A 15461-nucleotide genomic window follows, 5' to 3' on the forward strand; every position below is an offset into this window, starting at 1 on the left:
TTATTTTCCTGAATATATCGCAGTTCGGATGGATGAAACTAGATCTGGGGTCTTCAAACTTGTTCAATCTTCACTCGGAGTACAAGTCGATCCATGTGAAAGATGTTCTGGAGTCGAACACAGATAGACATCGCCTGATTACCAACCAATGATGTAAGCTGTTAACAGGCATGAGAGGAATCACCGATAATGATGATGACCCTCAAGGTACTACAATACAATTCGCGGGGTGTGAATAAGGGACTTGGCGTCGAACACGACACAAAATCTTTCGGTCGAAGGCCATTGATGTAAACCTGTCGCCGGAAGTGAGAAACTTGCCATTGAGGCATGCAAGCTTCAAAGTACTGAAAGGGTTGTTCCTAAGTTGACTTCGTGGATAATGAGCTGATGTCGACAAGAAGTGACCTACCATAGGAGGGCCTTAATGAATCCCACATCTATGACACGGAACAGAGTAAATGATTTTGGAGGTGAAAACGGTTTGATGATACAAGGTTCAGGGTGGCGGTCATGAAAGAATGGAGCGTGAATGTATTGCACTGGATGAGACACAGGTGAATTCTCTGAGCGTCTTCTCTTGAACATACCGGTAACACTGACATGATGGTTTGGTAGCATTAACCCCAAATACAGATGGTGTGATGGACCAATGGTGATATGACCAGTGAACGGAACAACCCAACCCGACTCAGATGCGAAGTGAAAGTGTCATGTTCAAGAGCGACTTGCTATCAATAAAGTTTCTTCAAGTTTTCTTCCCAATTTTTTCCCCAGTCATTGCTGACTAGTACCTCTTTATTTTTGTCAAGCTTGAGGAGGATAACATATGCTTGTTCTATAATTTTCCCTTCGGGCAAACCTGTCGCTATATTTTAACGAGTCTAGCGACAGTGAAACTCGTTCTTGTCTGTATGGACAAGTTTGTTGCTATTCGATTTTAACGAGTTTAACGACAAAGATAACTCAGTCCTTTTCAATTTTAGAGAGTCTGAAAAAGGGACGTAAAGGAAACTCCAATGATCCTTTTTCGTCATATAATCCCTTAAGTCCGAAAAGGTATAAAATAATACAAAAGGGATGAATTTTCGGTAATTTTAACGAGCCGAACAAGACAAGCACTCGATATTTTTGTGTAATAATCCCTCAGGTCCAAAAATATTAAAATCTAGAGGAGGGATAACACTTCGGTCACTTTAACGAGCTGGAGAGGCCAATCGCTCGGAAATATTTTCATATTTTATTAGTCAGGTGAAAAGAGCTAAAAGGAGACTCGTTTTTGAGGAATGAGTGATAAGTTCAGGTAGTAGCTGATTCCAGGTAAGGTTTGGAATTTTCTAGTCACGGCAGTGTCACGAGGATGGCTAACAGGATCACTCTTCGCAATTGTTCCTCAAAAGGGGTAAACAATCAAATGGAGGTGAATGATCGGCTAAAACAGAGTGGAGGTGGTGATGAGAACACGACTAAGGCTCAAAAGCTGATGATAATGCATTCACAATGGTTATTTACCAGAAATTGGTTCATTTTTTAATGAGCTTAAACTCTAGGGGAATGTTTGCTCACTGCTTATGTTTAATTTTTAACGATCTTGAACTCCGCGTTAAAACTGCTCATGCCAGTCATATAATAAGGATGTCTCATCTAAGATGCCATTTTTTATGGAGCTTGCACCTTACAAAGCTTTGCCTCAATCCTTTCTTTATGCAAGTTAGGAACGACCAATCCTACGAGTTTAAAGGGTTGAGAAACTACAAACTAAGAAAATAAATGGTCACTCTTCGCTTGCATGCCAAAAGGTTTGCATGCCCCCAGGTATAGCGAAAAATTCCCAGGTTACCATATGAAAGCTCTCCATCTGCGTCGCAGACAAAATGCTTCCTTGGCGATGTCTACTGAAATAGACAAACGCGAGTGGTGCAGTCGCCTCCACTCACATAACTTTGACAAGGGAATCTTATTCCAGTCTAATCCCATTTTCCCAAACGGACGGGTGTGTCAGACTAGTCATATATCCTCCACGGAAACCTACCCTATACCCAAGTTTTTCCTGCCAAAACAGACCAGCGTGCATGCCCCTTGGGTTTTAGTCACGTCCTCCCGAATCACTCGCGGTCATCAGGTGGACGGACTGGAGATTGATGATACATTCCTTGCATGAAAAGACCATTTAGGGAGGGTATTTGACTATTTGCTATGTGTGATCCGGGAAACGACAGCTGGTCTACGAGCTTGACCACTCTGCCTTTGTGCGGAAAACACATTACTCTAAAGAGTGAGGAGACAATGGCTCCCATGCAATAAATATAGTCACGCCCAAGGAGTAGATTATAATCCAGAGGTCCTTGGACAACCATTACGTTCATGTGAATGGTTTTCCTTCTCAATGTTATGGGCACATTGGGAAGGATCCCTAACGGTCGACTGGTTCCTTTGTCAAAGCCTGTCATATTTCTCATCTCAGGCAGAAGCGATGGCGAACCAAGCGCTTTCCAAGCAGTTGAGGAAAGGATACTCACATAAGCCCCTTCATCTATGATGGTACCGGCCATGACCATTCTGTATATTTGTGTAATGATTCGGAATGGTACACTAGCCGGTAAACGGGGTCTGCCTAGTAGGTTCCAATCGAAGGAAACAACTAGGTTGCTTGGAGGTGGGACCGAATAGACGGCCGGATATGACTCTGACGAACTTCCTTCCTGCGGTAAAGGAACGGGTAGACTGCCCCCATGTTCATTAGAGTCGGTGTTTACGAAAAGAATTTGAATAGTGTCGTTCTCATTCTCTTCGGTGATTGTGTCATCTGAAGATGGACCTTCCGAAGACAAGACCGGGTTGACTGCCACCTCAACCTTTTGACTTTCGTCTGGTATGGGTTCGGCGGGTTTATCTTCAATGACAAATTTTTTGACCAGACACATTGGCATGTCAGTCGGATTTTCAACCAGTGATGGACTTGGCAAGAGTTTCTCATATCTAGGAGGAAGCTGTAACGGTGAAATCGGACGGTCATCCAAAACTCTTTTAGCTTCGTCCAGGAAGGGAAAACGGTGGAGGGCATGATTTCCTTCACACAGTCTACAAGGAAATTTACATTTTCCTTTTTGTCCAGGTGCTTCACTTTCACTAGTTGATGGTGTACTCTCAACATTATCTTCAGAGGTCGATGACACCGGGTTGTGAAAACAAGGAGACCAGTCCCTTAAGATTCGAGGGATGGAGGGACAATCACACATGGCGATTTAGGCCTGGATGGTGCAGTGTGTGGATTTTCGCTAGACGATGCATGGTTGCCCCCTTTCATCTTTGGCTCCTTCTTCTTCTTCTCTTTCTTCTTCTTCTTAGTTACTTGGTTTTGGGCCTTACCGTCTTTATCAAGCGAAGAGGAAGGAGGAGAGGGAGAATCGGATGAAGTAGAAGGTTGGGGGGTAACTTTAGTATCATCTAGTTGCTGACTTGATTGTTCAGGAATCACGATGTTCTAAACGACGGAGGTCGAGAAGAGCCATATTGGCAAGCCAATCGTCAACCCTGGAAGTGACAATGTGGCCATATGAGGTGCACCAACATCTCCCCAAGAGGAGAAAGGACTAGGATTTCCTCCAAGGGGAACTCCTTGGTTGGTGGACTCCATTTTCCTCAACCTAAGACCAACGTAGGAAAGGTGTTGTTATTCCGATTAAAATAAATTTTAGATGCTTTGACACAACTTGTTTTTTCAATTTCTAAGAGTCGAGAAAAAAAAAATATGACTCTAGTCGCCTTCGATTTGTAATGAGCCTGAAGTGACAAGTGCTCAGATGGACCTTTTCCTTTAAGGAGTCTGAAAAGGAATGAAAGAGACTACTCTGGAAATCTAGATAGAAGGATTAGCAAACCAATCGCAAAACTACAGAATACTTTTTTCGGTACGACAGTCAATCTTCCCGAATGCTGTGTTCAGTGCATTGCAATCGATAGGGCGGTAGACACGACTTCCTATGGATAAAGGATATAACCTATTGTGGTCTCCCAATATATACTCGACGGTATGTGGGAGCAGAAGTCCATACTGGCACTAGTCGTCTCAAAGAGGAGGAATCACCCAACCAACAGTGAAAGCGACAGTTACCAGGCTTTACGACGCCGGAATACGTCTCTAGCCTAGACTTCTAAATGTTGTGCGTTAGGTTCCAAAGAGTTTTTAGGTTCATTAAATTTATTTTACAGTTGATCTTTCTTAAGAAATTTGCCTTTCAGGTTCACTGCGTGATGTAGATGTACACTTCCTAAAATGCAATCTAAGATGATAAACAATCGTTTAATCCTCTTTTTGCAATGAAAATCCTAGCTATTCTTTCAACATAGAGCAGAGAGTACACAATAGATGCACTGTCCTAAATCAAACCAACAAGCAGTATAAATGCAAATGAACATGCATGTATTTGTTTTTAGCTTTCTTAATGTGTGAATAACAAGAAGAATGCTAAGTACAAATCTGAATTATCTTTTCAAAGCGACCGTACTAACAATTTTCTCTTCAAAACGAAAGGAAGATAATGACGTCACTTTACTATTTTGTGTTGAAAAATGCTTTCGACACTTGAAAAACTACTAATTCAAATCAAATACAAGAGTAACTGTATAATCGACAATCAAGAACAATGGAATTCTTTTCTTTGACTAAAAACGACACTTGCGACACTTTTAAATCAAAAGACGACAGTTCGACTATGCTACTACTTTGTAAAAGAGAACTGAAAATGGCGGAAAATACATAAAACATTCAAAGTTCTTTGCACAATGGAGGTGGAATGATGGAAAGGAAGGGGGTTTCCACAGTGGTATACTGATCATAGACAACAAAACTCTAGAATAGAGCTGAAAAGAGTGAAGAAAAACCAAAACCTGGAGGCAAAATTATCCTTTTCTGATCATCGTACCTGTGACACAGGGAAACAGGGATGCATCCCACCTACTACACACGGGAAGTGCGATGCATCCAGATTTCCTTGAAGATAGGGTGCGATGGTACTAGGACGAGACTTTACTTGGATCTTGGTCACAGTTTGGAGCTCAGTTCAGGGATTTAGGCCGAGAAAATGATGTACAGTAAATAGAAATCATAGGGGTTGATCTAATGAGGTTACTAGAGCCACCACTAGGGCAATTGGAAAGTTTGCAAATTGATTGTTCAGTGTATAAACAAAACCCGGAGATAGACTGAAGCAGCATTGATCTACTTTGCACTTGCATAGAAAATGCAGTTCGAAGGCTAGTTGGCTTCACTTCAGGCTCCATTTGTAAGTTTATAAAGCAAACAAATATAGACAAACAAACAATCTATTCGTTCCCCAGTGGAGTCGTCATTTTGTTATCGGCAAATCTAGTGTCCACTCGGATCTGCTAGTCCACTAAGACTAGTAGCTACCTTAGAAACAAACAAACTATAACCACTTTCGTTTTCCTTTATGAGAAGTAGATAAGAGGGGAATGAAGGACACCAACCTCAGTCTTGCGCTTGGTTCCTTGCTCGGTTCCTCTCCCTTCTGACAGATCTTTGCCGCTTCTCCTTTGTCTACCCAGCTTCAAAGAGCACCTGTGGAATCAAAGCAGCATAATACTATCGAAGAATAGAGATCTACAATCATAAACAATATAGGACCAGATATATATTGACCACACAAATGCATATATCATCAAACATACAAGAATGTGGAGGAAAACTTGAATAGCTTTATCAATAATCAAGAATAGCAGAGAGGATTACAACCAATTGTTCTGACCCAGCATCATCCTCCAGCATGAAATCCCTTATTTCACCTCATGAAAAGCTTAGATCACCCAACACCATGATATTCCAACAAGAAACCAACAACACTTCCTTACAAGATACAAAATTCCAGCCTCTGGATCTCTGGGATGAGGGACCCATATATAGATGATTGCAAGGGGGTGAGTCAGATTCTAGGATTTGATTAGTGTCCTCTCTCTGATAGTTCTTGATTCCACTTGGAGATTGATGATCTATTACTCATCCTTGGGCAAATTCAGAGAGGCAAGTTTCACAAGAGAAGTTTCTGGAAGATTCCATGATCATCCACCTCGCAAACTGTCTCTGCCATTTGTCCACTCTTACCCATCGCACCCCATAGAAGGGATTTTTAGTATGCATTGCACCTCCCATGTGCATTTAGGTGGGATGCATTGCACTTTGACCATGGAGCAGGTGAGATGGTCCAGTTTTGACCAGTTCTGAGTAATTTTTCATGGAGAACTTCTGGGAGATGATGTAATCAACTGACCTTATTCTTTTAGGGGATGGAACAACACTTTTAGGGACTTAGGAGCCCTTGGTTTATGGACATGTTTGATTGGGGTTGTAGTGCCCAAAAATGTCTATAATATTATGCAATAAATTGACCTAATTAAAGCCTTTAGTTTCCCTACCATTCCAAACAGGAAATATGACCCCAATGGTGTTGCTAAATATGTGACAACACAGGCAAGAATCAGACAGTTTTCAAATGAGTTTGATGATTTATTTGAGATGGTCCCAAATTATTCTATAGTTGAAAGAATGGCGGCAGACATTTTTCTCTTGAAGAATTGATTAAGTTTAATCAATATCATAATCGGAGAAGAGATCATATGCCAAAAATTTTACTAAGACGGTCTCGACAGACTCCTGAGGTTGCAAATACATCAACCTCCTTATCAAAGAATCCAATCATTTCCCAAGTCTCAAACATAGCTACAACAGTTGTTGAACAATGTTATGAAACCAGCTCATAAAAAGATAGAAAAGAAAGATCAACTCCTTAGAAATCAACCTCTTCGAGGGGGTAAACTCCTTTACATTACACAAATGAACAATTCTTGGATGATACAAATGACAAAACCTTGTTTCTATATATAAGAGTCTAAGGGGTCACAATATAATCAAAGCCGATATAACAATAATAATATAAGGGCACAATAATAACAATATTGGGCTTCTATGGGGCACAATAATAACAATATGGGGACAATAGGGGCACACCAATAATAATAAGGGCTACAATGACAATAGTAATGGGGGAATCACTGGTATTATAGGGACCTAACATGCCCCTCTCACGCAAAAAAGTGTTGTCCTCAACCCTTGAGTAGTTCTGGATGCTTCTGTATAAAATTTTCATCCTCCCATGTGGAATCTTTCGTGGGTAAGTTCTTCCACTTGACAAGATACTCTGAAATTGATCAATTTTGCAGTTGTCGAGTTATTTTTTCTGTGACTGCTTCAGGTTCCAATATGAATTTTCCTTCCTCGTCAAGTTCTGGAAATATTGTTTGAATTGGGAGCTTGTCACCAATAACCTTATTTAAGCATGAAACATGGAAAACTTGGTGCACTCGGGAAGTTGCAAGAAGCTCCAATTTGTATGCCATAGTACCAATCTTTTGCAACACCTTGTACATACCATAATAATTTGGTGATAATTTATTATCCTTCTTGGCTTGCTTGAGGGAAATTTGTTTATATTGTTGTAGTCGTAGAAATACCTAGTCACCTATATCAAAACTTCTTTCGCTGCGATGTTGATTTTCCTGTTGTTTCATTCTATTCTATGCCAAAGTTAGGTTATCTTTTAAGAGTTGGAGAACTTGTTGTTGATGCTCGATGTGATGTTCCACTGCTTGAACCTTAGAATTTTCTCCTAAATATGATGTGATGGATGGTGGCTGATATCCATAAAGTGTCATAAATGGGGTCATTTTTGCTACAGTATGGAAGGAAGTGTTATACCACCATTCAGCCAAAGGCAAACATTTGACCCATTATGTCTGTTTATGAGATACAAAGCAATGAAGATATCCTTCCAAACATTTGTTTACTATCTCATATTACCCATCAGATTGAGGATGATAAGATGAGCTATGAGCTAACTGAGTACTAAGACAAGAAAACAATTCTGTCCAAAAATTTCCTATGAAAATGGGATCTTTGTCGCTTACAATAATTCTTTGGTTTCCATGTAGCTTTTGAATTATTTCCATAAATGCAGTAGAAACTGTACTGGCTTTGAATGGATGAGATAATGCACAAAAGTGTGCATACTTGGTAAGTTTGTCAACTACCACCATGATGACACTCTTTACATCAGACTTTGGTAAACCTGCGACGAAATCCATTGAAGCATCCTCCCAACGTTGACTTGGAATGGATAAAGGTTTTAATAGACTTGGGGTCTTAATTGTTTCAACTTTATTTTGTTGGCAAACCAAACATTCTGCCACAAACTTTTGAATATCATATTTAAGGCCATCCCAAAAAAATTCCTTCTTAACCCTGTGGTAAGTTTTTAAAAATCTCAATTTCCATCCTAAGGGAGAGGCGTGAAATTCCATAAGAATCTTTTGTTTGAGTTGGGAATTTTGACATAGGTATACACGATCTTTGTACCATAACGAATCATTTTTCCCGCTAAATGTATCATATGTATTGGGATATTGTTGTAACTTTTGAAGGAGTACCCACACTTCTTCATCATTATTCCATTCATCCCTTGCTTCATTTATCCAATCTGGTTGGATAATAGAAATGGCACAAAGCAATGCTTCCACATCCTCATCCTTTCTTGAGAGTGCATCTGCCACAACATTTTGCTTCCCTTTTTTGTATATGATTTCAAAGTCATAACCCAACATCTTTGTGACCCATTTTTTCTGCTCTTCTGAAGATAATCTTTGTTCTAAAAATTATTTCAGACTATCATGATCCATTTTTACCTTGAAGTGTCTTCCCATTAGGTAGGGTCGCCATTTCTTAAGTGCATGTAGTATTGCCAACATTTCCTTCTCATAAATAGCTTTGTGTAAATACTTTCCTTTGATTGGATGACTTTCGAAAGAAATGGGTCTTTCTCCTTGCATTAAAACAACACCAATTCCATTTCCTGAGGCATAACATTCCACAATAAAGGGTTTTGTGAAGTCTGACGTAGCTAAGGCTGGTGCTTGGCACGTTGCCTCTTTAAGATGTTCAAAGGGCTTCGTTGCTTCTGGAGTCCATAAAAATTCATGTTTCTTCAATAATGTTGTTAGAGGTGATGCTATTCTCCCATAATTCTTAACAAACTTGTGATAATACCCTGTCAACCCGAGAAATCCTCCCAGATGCTTTATGGATGTGGGGATTTTCCATTCCTTAATGGCTTTAATTTTGCTAGGCTTTACCTTAACACCTTCATGAGATACACTATGACCTAGATATTCCACCTCTTGTACTCCAAAGAAACATTTGGAACTTTTTGCATATAATTGTTTCTCCTCCAACAGTTTGAGCACCCTGTCAACATGTTGAACATGGTCCATCCAAGGCTTGCTATAGATTAGTATATCATCAAAAAATACTAACACAAAATTTCTAAGGGTGGGTTTGAAAATGGAATTCATCAAACCTTGAAATGTGGAAGGTGCATTGGTAAGTTCAAAAGGCATGACCAAAAATTCATAATGACCTTCATGAGTTCTAAATGTTGTTTTCAGAATGTCTTAAGTCTTCATTCTGATTTGATGATATCCTGAAAGAAGATCCAACTTGGTGAAGTAAATTGATCCATGCAATTCGTCCAATAGTTCATTAATGATAGGAATGGGAAATTTATCTTTAATAGTGAGCTTGTTGAGCTTCCTATAATCCGGAGACATGCACCATGATCCATCCTTCTTGTGCACCAATACTACTGGATCAAAGACAAAACTTTAACTAGGTTGAATTATACCAACCTCTAGCATTTCTGCAACCATATGTTCAATTTCACTCTTTTGGGCATAGGGATATCTATAAGGCCTGATGTTTGGAGGAACACTTCCCGAAACCAAATGAATAGCATGATCATGATCACGAATAGGTGGGAGACCTTTGGGAATCTCAAATACCTTGGAATGATTATCCAAGACTTTTTGGAGATGTGGAGAAATAGATGATTTTGATGTGGGAACCTCTAGCGAACATAATTGTGCAATTACACCTCGTTGTTATTTCTTTAGAATCTTTTTCATTCCATTAGAGTTGATTACCTTTCCTGGTTTCCCTGTGATACCTCTTCATTCTACTTCCTTTCCTTTCGAAGAAAATTTCATGAAAAGTTCTTGAAAACTAAAATCTATTGTACCCAAGGATTGTAGCCATTGGACTTCTAGTACAACATGAGCACCAGCCATTGGAATGGAAAGCATTGGGCTATTCAATACATATTCTCCCATGGATATCTTGATATCACTTTCCAGAGCAATTTATGGTTCCTCCACTTGCAACCATCACTTGACACTCTGATGCTGGATATAGGAAGCAATTCAATTCCTTGGCTATCTTACAATGAATAAAATTATGGGTACCGCCCTAATCAATCAACATTATTACCTTTTTCTTCTTGATATGTCCTTCTATCTTGATAGTTTGAGGAGTGGTAATTCTGGCAAATGCATTGCAAGATATGGTCAGATTTATTTCTTCTTTCTCCGCGGTTTGTTCCTAGTGTATATCCTCTTCTTTAGATGTTTCTTGTTCCTTTTCTTCCTCCTCTTCACAATCTATGTAAAATAATTTCTTCTCAGCACACTTATGACCTTTAGTGTATTTGCTATCACAACTTTAACAAATCCCTTTTGCTCTTTTTTCTTCCAATTGTTGGTGTTTCAACCTTGTAGGTTGTTGAAGGCTAGTGGAAACAACACTTCCATCCTTATAGTTGCGAGTGGTAGGATTCCTTGTTGCCATAATTCCATTTTTCTTTCCAACCTGAATGCCTTCTCCAATGAGTCAGGTTCCCAAAGGCAAACCTCATGTTGGACGTTATCTTTAAAGTCCCTATGAACACATCAATCCTATGCTCCTCTGGAATATCTTTTACCCTTATATTCAATTTTTGAAAGTCCTCAATGTGCTCCATCATTGAACCCTTTTGTTTGAGGTTTATCAATTGGCTAAAAAAAATGTTGGTTTTTGTATCCTCATAATTTTCTATCATTTCTTCCATAAAAATTGCCCAAGTGACAATTTGTTTACGAGAGAAAATCCATCGATACCATACAAACTAATTTGGTTCCAAATATAAAGTTGCAATGTGTAACTTTTGTGTGTTTCACACATTATGGAGATCGAAATATTTCTCCATCAGTAGTATCCATGTTACATGATCCTTTCCATCAAACTTCCTCATATTGATCTTTGGAAAATGGTGGGTCTTCAATCCAACAATAGAGTCTATGAAATCATGATTAACATCTCTTTTTTTCTCATCATGAGTTTCCTTTACTACCCTTTCACCATCAATAAGTGTTTCTTGTAGCAACTTAGTTAAATCTATCTTCAAATATTCCATCTTAGCATCCATGCCATTCATCTTAGCTTCCATGCCATTCATCTTAGCTTCCATGCCATCCATCTTAACTTGCACGCCATTCATATTAGCTTCCACGTCTTTCCTTAAACCATCAATATTAGCTTCTGTTACATTTTGTGAGAGTGAAATTTGTTGCACTTGGTCTCGTAATTTTGATATATCATGTTGCATTTCTTCCTCTTCTTCACGAGTCATGCTAGAGCTTTTAGGTTGCTTACTATATGTTTCCGTTTTCTTTCTTCAGGGCATCGATTAATTATAATTATGCTTCACTATGCCCTTTGAACTTCAACCTATTTTTTCAACCCTCCACGTCTTTCTTTAAACCATCAATATTAGCTTCTGTTACCTTTTGTGAGAGTGAAATTTGTTGCACTTGGTCTTGTAATTTTGATATATCATGTTGCATTTCTTCCTCTTCTTCATGAGTCATGCTAGAGCTTTCAGGTTGCTTACTATATGTTTCCATTTTATTTCTTCAGGGCATCGATTAATGATAATTATGCTTCACTATGCCCTTTGAAATTCAACCTATTTTTTCAACCCAAATTTATGCAAAATTTTAAAAAGACTACACACATTTTTTCACTATGCACAAGCTCGATATTGAATCTATTATATCTATGTCATATGTGGATCTCCAAGGTTTGAAATTTCTTCCTATGTTAGCCCTTTGAGTCCTCTTTCCAATGCCACTAGTCTGATCAAAAGTTGATTCTCCAAGAAAGAGTTATGCCCAATCTCCAAAGATGGCCTAATTATATACCTTTTTCAGTAAAGAAAACATGTACGACATGCCACGTGTCACTATTTCAACCTTCGGATCTAAAAAAGATACACAGAAAACTACATTCTGTCTTCTTTCTTCAACTTCTTATGCAATTTCAATCTGATACGAAGAGAGAAATTTATGACGATTTTCCCAAGGTCACCTGTTTGGAATGTAATTCAGGAGTATGCAAAAACCCTAACTTCCTTCGATCATATCTCAGAAAATATAGGGAGACATGATCTAAGATTTGGACCCGAGGTTCAGAACAATTTCATCTCAAATGGTTTTTTTTTTAGCTTATGAAACATCACAAAAAAAAAATTATAGAAAAAATTCCACGATGACTTGTTTGGAGCAGCGAAACCCTAGAATCCAAAGCTTTGGTACTAAATGTTATGAAACCAGTTCACAAAAATATAGAAAAGAAATATCAACACCTTAGAAATCAACCTCTTCGAGGGGGAAACCTCCTTTACCTTACACAAATGAACAATTATTGGATGATACAAATGAAAAAACCTCCTTTCTATATATAGGAGTCTAAGGGGTCACAATATAATCAAAGCCGAAATAACAATAATAATATAAGGGCACAAGAATAACAATACTGGGCTTCTATGGGGAACAATAATAACAATATGGGGACAATAGGGGTACAACAATAACAATAAGGGATACAATTACAATAGTAATGGGGGAATTACTAGTATTATAGGGACCTAACAAACAGACAATAAAGGTCAAAGAAGAAAATCAATTGGATAAAGTATGGGAGGAGTTTAATCGCTTTTTGTCTACTAAAGAGACTCAAGATGTGGATACTTCAGTCAACATAGGAGCAGAGAAAAACTCAGAAAACAAAGGGACAACCTCGTTTACTGTTGAGGTTTCTAATACAACTATTGTTGAAATTCCTGCAACAAATATTGTTCCTGAGACTCCTGAGAAAACTATTGTTGATGATATTTCTGATAAAACTATCATTGCTGAGGATATGGAAATTATCCCGACATTTCCTACTTCTAAGATAGTGCTGAAGATCGAAGAAATCCCCCCTTTGGATGTATTTTATAGTCCCAAGCATAAAGCAGTAATGAGCAGATCAAGGAAGAAGAGAAAGCTAGATCAAGAACAAGCATCAGTCTTAAGAGACACTCCTTTTCAAGTTCTCTAGAAGGGAACTCAGTCAGCTCCAGATGAAGAATTGAATAGACTTTCACAATTCGCAGGAGCTTATGCTAGTGCCACTATCGACAAGGCAACAAAAATACAACTGCTTTTAAAAGAAAAAGACCAGAGGATTTTGCAGTTAGAATAGGATTTCCATAATGAAAGGCAAGTAATTGACCAGCAATGGCAGGCAAAACTTGCCAAGTTACAGAAAGGTTTTAATGATTTAAAACTACAATTTGAATTTGAAGTCAAAGGCAAAGATGAACAACTGCAACAATTGCAACAAAAGATTAATTAGTTGAAAGAGAGTCCAGAATTGAATGAAGTCTGAAAGGAAGCAGAAGAGCTAAACAATCTCCTCACCAAACAACAAGTTATCTTTTGTCACAAGTTAGTTTTAATTCATGATTTGTGTAGAGCCAGTGATTCTTTGGTCAATCAGTTGTCCGACCTGCGGACATTTTATGAGAAAATTGAAGAAAAAATCTCTGAACATATAGATTGGAAAGACAGTGCTGAAGGGAGATTAGTTGGTCTCCCTCGAATTGAAGAATCACAAAAATATATTGTTTTTGATGACTAGGACAGGCAAAAATGGCTATTATTAGAGCCAAAAATCTCACTTCAAACTTCACCAAATATATCAACAATACTTTGTTGCAGGCCAATCTGATACAAGAATGCCCAAAGGACACTTTTCCAGATGTCAAAGTTCTGAAACAATCATGGCAAGAAGCATCCAACAAAAGGATTGAAGATATTCAAAGTTTATAAAAAATAAACCTTGAAGGTTATTGGCATTTCTTGGTGAAGCCACATAGTTAGTGGCTAGTGCTGAGGTGTTTATCTAATGCAATGACCCAATTCCTTCCAGCACTCAATGATGTAGTATTCATGGGGCAGATACGTATGCAGCCAATTCATCCCCCTCAGCTAAAGCCAATGATAGATATATGTGGACTCAGAGAATAGATGCAGAATCAGCCTAGAGCACAGTCATGAGTTTCTTGTTGCAATAGATGCTATCTTTAGCTTTGATTTATTTTAGTTTGTTTTTTTTTAAGTTTTTGGAGACTTTTTAGTTTACTATTTTTGTAATATTAATAGGCTATTTAAACCCCTTTCATGCATTTAGAAAGGGGTTCTAAATTTTTGAAAGACAACTTTGAACTTGCACTATTGTTTAAATCCAAAGTTATCTTATTGAGAAGCAGAGCCTGAAGCTATCTTTTTTCAGCATAGTGATCATGTATCAGGTACTATTATCTTTATATTGCTGCTATGTTTCATTGAAATAGATAGTAAATTTCGTATAGATAATTTCATTAAATAAATGCTTTGAATACAGTGATACATTGTCATTATTGATGTGTAGGATTTTATCTTGTGTGGTTATATATGAGATAACGAGTTCTTATATGTGATTGAGTTTTAATCAACTAAATTAATTAACTATTTAATTAATTTAGTTATCTTATTGTTTTCTTTTCATTAAAGTGTTTAACGATCTATATTGTTGCATGCTTTGTGAAATCTTTCTATGAATTTCATATACATAAATCCTATTCCCGGGAAGTAATTAGGATAAGTTTAATTAGTGATATCATCCTTTTCTTTTGAATCATTCCATTAGTCTCAGTTTGTTCCATATTATTCTATTATATCTCTTTAAAACGGGAAACTGGTCCCTTTATCCCCAGTCGGACCCACCATTTTCAACGGAAAAGGAGTTGCCTTAAGCTCCTGAGTGGGTGGTATTCCCCGATGTTGAGGCATCGATATTCCAGCCTTCAACATTTTTGGCGCTAGAAGGAGGGCCCCGACTATGAATGGCAACAAGGTTTAATCCCAAATCAAAAGGTCATCTAAAGAGTCATTCTCCCTCAAAATATCCCCCAACTTCCAGATCTCATTCTAAATCTCCTACACCTAGACCGGAAGTTGCGAAAGTAGCCACAAAATCTCCTAGCATAAACCCTAAGACGTCAGATCAACCTCCTTCACAAGAGCTACCAGAAGTTCAGACCCTAATCCAGAAATTAGAAGGAATTTCTATTTCAGGTGAAAGGCCTCAACAATCTGAAACATCTGAAGGAAGTGTATCATCATCTTTTCCCACTTCTCGTATTTTGACTCAATCCCAA

This window comes from Pinus tabuliformis, chromosome X (assembly GCF_031772625.1).
Source record: "Pinus tabuliformis cultivar Carrire ecotype Pingquan chromosome X, CPIR1, whole genome shotgun sequence".
In the NCBI taxonomy this organism is placed as follows: domain Eukaryota; kingdom Viridiplantae; phylum Streptophyta; class Pinopsida; order Pinales; family Pinaceae; genus Pinus; species Pinus tabuliformis.